General features: G+C 44.9%; 1 long non-coding RNA gene across 1 annotated transcript in view; it reads left to right on the top strand.

The window, feature by feature from the left end:
• The first annotated feature begins 6 nt into the window (after nucleotides 1-6).
• The window catches only part of LOC108536166 (uncharacterized), a 36,573-nt gene continuing 30,730 nt past the window's right edge, over nucleotides 7-5,849 (top strand). The window contains exon 1 of the long non-coding RNA XR_001887437.1: nucleotides 7-2,496. This is a non-coding gene — a long non-coding RNA (uncharacterized LOC108536166). The remainder of the gene's footprint in view (nucleotides 2,497-5,849) is intronic.

Genomic DNA, 5,849 nt, shown 5'->3' with positions numbered 1-5,849 from the left:
TGGGGCACTTGTCCACTCCGTACAGTCTACCCGATTTCTAGCAGCTCAAATCCGAGAGGCCATAGAGGCTTCAGCTGAAAGCCTGGCCTCTCTGCAGCATCAAATTACCTCAGTGGCCCAGGTAGCAGCACAAAATAGGCGAGCATTAGATTTACTTACTGCTGAAAAAGGAGGAACATGTCTCTTCTTAGGAGAAGAATGCTGCTATTACGTAAATGAGTCAGGCCTAGTGGACACTAACATCCAAACCCTAAACAGGATTAAAGCAGAACTAAAAACCTACAATACCCCTTCACCCCTGGACCACCGGTATGGCTGCTGCCCGTAATACAGCAGATGCTCCCGTTCCTAATTCCCATACTAATCCTCTGTTTTGTCTTATGTCTCGCTCCTGTTTTAATCAAATTTCTCCGAGCCAAAGTTCAAGAGATCACGCACGTCACCTTCAACCAGATGCTTCTTCATCCGTACGTCCAAAATACCAACCATAGACCCCAACCTTAATCACTTAATCACTAACCATTCTCATGGAGCATTGCTAACCGGAAAGCTGTTTCAGAACAAGCAGCCAGATTCACTCCTGGATAGTGCTGGACACTGGCCTTTTCTCTGAAAGCTACTCACCCTTTCTGTAGTCCCCACTTCACGACAGCCTGCTACCCTCTTCCTTCCCCCACACTGGCTTCCAGGATCCTCCTCTGCTCAGACAACCTCCTCTATCTCTCACCCCCATTTTTAGAATGCTTTGGGGTTCCAGGTGGGTGAAGGTTTCTGGCCTGAGATCCACTTCTTTCCAAACTCCCTTCTTCTCTTGAACAGCTTCCTGCCTTCAGCCTCACTTCTGCCTCCGAGGTATCAGGACACCTTCCTCTTCATCCTCATTCTTTTGACCACCAGCTTTTTAGGAATTCTAACCTCCCTCTCATCTTTGTGAATCCTGTCCAGGAATTTGCTGACCCCTTCATCTGATACGCAGGAGCTCACATTACCAAAAGTCTACCCCTACCCCGGTCACACTGGAATTAGACAAAATCCCAGGAGTTTTACCTCAACTCTGAGTGTGCCCACAGAAGCTCTCCCTGAAGCCACTTCCTTTTAAGCTGGGTCTAGGGTTCCTCCCTTGCCTTAATGAATGCTGTCACATGGAGGATGTTTTGGAGCCCTTATGATCTTTCATTGCCTTTCTGCCCAGCATTTTGTCTTTCCATGGACATTTGTATTTGTTTTGGACAGATATTTTGTTCTTTCTATGTCCACCCCTAATTTCCAACATCCTGAGATTCTGATGTGTTTCCTGAAAGCCATTTATAGGAAGGTCTGTGTGTGCACTGCCCAGACCCCCTTCCCCAGGTTCCTCCTTCACACCTGGTAGGTGCCTCTCCTACAGAGATTTGCACTCAGTTGACATGCAGTCACATGGCCCAGATGGTTGTTAATCACCCCCTTCCTGGTAACAACTAGCAGCCAGGGAATCACTGACACAGAAGTCTCAGGGTTACCAAGATGAGGCCACTTCTTTGCTGAAGCCTGTGCTCCAGAGCCTGTCTGAGATCAGGCTTAAGCAGGTCTTCAGCCAGACCTGATGTTACCTGCTTTCCTTGAACTGCCCTGCCTGAGCTATCGGGAGCACTCCCTCAATGCAAATCTTGATTCCCTATCTCATCCTCTGCTTCTAGAAACCATGACCTAGCAGTCACTACTGGTAATGGTCCTGGGAAGTCAACCCTAAGTATGGATTCTGGGGTTGGATGATTCTCCACAGGACTGCAATGAGCACCCATCACTGCTGGCAATTGGAAGACAGAGAGTCGCTAGAGCATATGACCATTGTAGTATCACCGATGTTTCACCTGGGGTAATTTTGGATGAACTACACTAGAAGCACTGAAAGTACATTGCCTTTGGTTTGGAAGATTGTAGGTAAATAATAGCAATAGGAATGTGGCATTGAGTGGCTGTGAACTGCCATTGATGCATTGAAAGAGGAAAAGACAGGCTCTTACCTGTCACTCAGCAATTTAAAGTGTGAGAGTTGGGACTAGGTGTGGTGGCTCACATCTATAATCCAGAGATTCGGGGGAAGCTTGAGGAGGTAGGATCTTTTGAGTCCAGGAGATCCAGCCCAGCCTGGACACCAGAGCAAGACCTCATCTCTACAACAAAATTTTCTTAAAACTTAGATGGGCTGGTGACATGCACCTGTACTTGCAGATCTAGCTAATGGAGAGCATGAGATAAAAAAATCACCTGAGCCAGGGACTTAGAGGTTACAGTGAGGTATGATTGTGCACTGCACACACTCCAGCCTGGCCAACAGAGTGAGATTCTGCTTCAAAATATGTATGAAATAAACCAGGTTTGAGAGTTGGAAAGCATCATCATCTTCTAGGGCCAAAGGACATGTACACCTGAGGCCCAGACACAAGGCTTCATCACAAAGAGACCAGTCATCAGTGGAGCCAGGAGATGCATTCCCCCTCACCCCACCTTGAGCAGGTAATGGAGTCATCTGTTTGGGATCCTCTATGACCCAGCCCTATTTGTCTGTCTCTTTGGCTTCTTTGGATTTATATATTTTAGCTGTTATAACACTGTAATAACAAATACAGTGATTTTTTTAGTTGCTTGAGTGATGCTAGCTCCATAGTAATCCTGTGACTGATGGGAACTTTTGAATTTGTGGCAAGTTGGAGGGTAGTGTGAGTGACCTGAGATCACCAAATTGGGGCTAGCATTGGATGTGAGGTTAGGCAAATGGAAAAATTTGCCCAGAACCTAGGGAGTGTGGGCTCACTGTGGGTGGTTAGGATCAGAACAGAATTGCATGGATGTAGAGCTTTGGGGTAAAGAATAACATAGCTCAAAAGCACATATATTAGTCTCTTCATGCACTGCTATAAAGAATTACCTAAGCCTGGGTAATTATTTATAAAAACTCAGGTTTAATTGGCTCATGGTTGCACAGGCTGTACAAAAAGCATGATGCTTCATCAACTCAACTTCTAGGGAGGCCTCAGAAAAATAAAGTCATGGCAAAAATTACAAGGGAAGCAGGCTCGTCTTCCATGGCTAGAGCTGGAGCAAGTGGTAGGAGAGGTGCTACACACTTTCAAACAACCAGATCTTTTGTGAACTGTGTCACCAGATAGCACCTAGGGGATTGTGCTAAATTATTCATGAGAGATCCACCCCCATGATCCACTCAACTCTCACCAGCACAACCAGCCCCACCTCCACCATTGGGGATTACAATTCCACATGAGGTGTGGGTGGGGACACAGATCCAATCTCGACCAGTAAGCATCCTGGATTGTGTCTCCTGTAGAAGAAGAATCAGGAACTGACTATGATTTTAAAGACTACCCATGATGGCCAGGCCGGGTGGCTCATGCCTGTAATCCCAGCATTTTGGGCAGCAGAGGTGGGAGGATCAACTGAGGTCAGGAATCTGAGACCAGCCTGGCCAATATGGTGAAACCTTGTCTCTACTAAAAATACAAAAATTAGCTGACCATTGTGCCAGATGCCTGTAATCACACCTATTCTGGAGACTGAGGCAGGAGAATTGCTTGAACCCGGGAGGCAGAGGTGGCAGTGACCCTGATCACGCCACTACACTCCAGCATGGGCAACAATACCAAAACTTAGGCTCAAAAAAAAAAAAAAAAAGACTGCCCATGACCACTGCACCAGTGCAGGGGACACCAACATTGCTGAGATGTAAGTGCTGGACGTCCTTCATAGGTCAGAGCTCAAAGCAGGGGACGCTGTTACAGAGATGGGCTCCTTTCATGGCACCAAAGTGGTGAAAGGATGTGGGGATGGCAGAGGCCACCACTTTGCCATCAATGCAAGGTAGGCATAAGGAGCTGGCAGCAGTGTGAGAGAGCATCAGAGCAGGACTGACCTGCAATATCTAGGACTTACCACTTAGAGCATGTTTCATTATGGAAAATAGATATAAACGGCAGACAAGTGTGTCCCTTCATTAACAGGAAATAAAAATCATCAAGATGAACAGAAGTCAGATGTCACCAGCCCCCATATACAGTCATCATCCCTCATCCAGTTAAAACAGTTCTCACACAAGAAGGCCTAACTCAAAAAGAGGCTGTGTTCTCATGAGGTAGGTTTACACAAAACCAAGGAAGGTGTAAAAGTTTGGGTTTCTCCAACGTCCCTTGGAAAAGACCTGCACTCATTTGCTTAGGTAAATGAGCACTGAACAAAGGTGAGTATTGTTATCTTCTAGAAGATTTTGGCCATGAAGGCCTGTTGGCATAAAATCCATGGCTTGGAAACATCACCATGACCCCTGTTAGAGTAAAGGCTTAAGGGTGACAGTCAGGAAATGTACGTATTCCTTCCCAACTTCTGACTCTAAGTGAGTGCACTCTGTTCATAAACTTCTCTCCTCTATGGTTATGTTCCTAGGATCTCATGTATAATCAGGAGTCATAGACTTAGAAATGGGAAAAATACATAGAGTATTTCCATGGCCTGTGAGCTACGATTTATAATTCCAGGAAAAAAAAAATTGCAAATGGAAAGCCTAAGTCTACCAATGCTCACCCAAGACAATATAATCAATAAAAACCAATATCAAATCTCAAGGAAAATTCTGTCCTGTATATAGATGGGAGAGATGAGCACCAATGTCAAAAACTCAAGGACCAGTGGTGTTGGTCTTGTCATCTCTTTCATGGAATTCAGTCTCGTATCTTCAAAATCCAGAAGGATGATGGCAGATGGCAGGAAACTAATGCAAACACCATCAGTTGTAGCCCTATCATAGCAGCTGTGATGGATGTTTTCTCCTTACCATAGCTATAAATAACACAATCTCGGTCGCCCTGTATGCAGTGTTGGTCTGCAAATTCCATGTTTTGCAAAACTTTTCAGGAAGGTGGATCTGTAATACTGGCATTGACATGAGAACAACGACAGTATTTATTCATAATCTCAAGCTCTCTCTCTTCCTCTCTCTCTCTCATTAGCCATCATGTAGTCCTGAAGAACAAAGCCAATCAGAACATTCTGTAACATAACACACAGCTCCATTCTCCATTCAAATTTTGTTGTTGCTTTTGTTGTTGTTGAGACAACATCTTACTCCATCACCCAGGCTGACATGCAGTGGGGCTAACTGGGCTCACTGTAGCCTCGAGGTTCCAGGCTCAAGGCATCCTCTCACCTCAGCCTTCTAAGTGGCTTTGACTACAGGTACACAACGACATGCTGGGCTATTTTTTGTATGTTTTGTAGAGAAGTGTTCTCACCATGTTATTCAAGCTGGACTCAAACTCCTGAGTGCAAGTGATCCAAGTACCTTGGCCTCAAAGTCATGGGATTACAGGTCTAAGTCACTGCTCCCAGCCCAATCTCCATTCTACTGATGACAGTGTCATTACCAGATCTGATGGGCATGAAATGGTAAGGTTTCTGAAAACCTAAGGATCACACAGCGAGTTCCAAAGGCTGAAACTGCATGCCTGTCGACACTGATACCAATGACATCCAATGGTGAGAATGAAATTCCTTGCAGTCCTAGCCCTAATCGTAACAAATCTATACTGAAGTGTAAGAGTTTGATGGTCGTGGGGGCTTTCCACATCTCTGCCATTCAGCGATGTGCCATATCTGTGAAGGCTTTAGAAATGCAACAGTCTGAGGCATGCTGGGCATATCCTCCAATAAAAACGAAAATGCCATTTTATAACCCTGTGTTTCTTTTTTTTTTTTTTTGGTATTTTCATTATTTTTTATTTTAGATGTTCTTTTTTTTTTATTATTATACTTTAAGTCCTAGGGTACATGTGCATAACGTGCAGGTTTGTTACATATGTATA

The sequence above is a fragment of the Rhinopithecus bieti genome, unplaced genomic scaffold, assembly GCF_001698545.2.
Source record: "Rhinopithecus bieti isolate Rb0 unplaced genomic scaffold, ASM169854v2 scaffold_13621, whole genome shotgun sequence".
NCBI lineage: Eukaryota > Metazoa > Chordata > Mammalia > Primates > Cercopithecidae > Rhinopithecus > Rhinopithecus bieti.
This window is presented reverse-complemented; position numbering and strand designations above follow the sequence as displayed.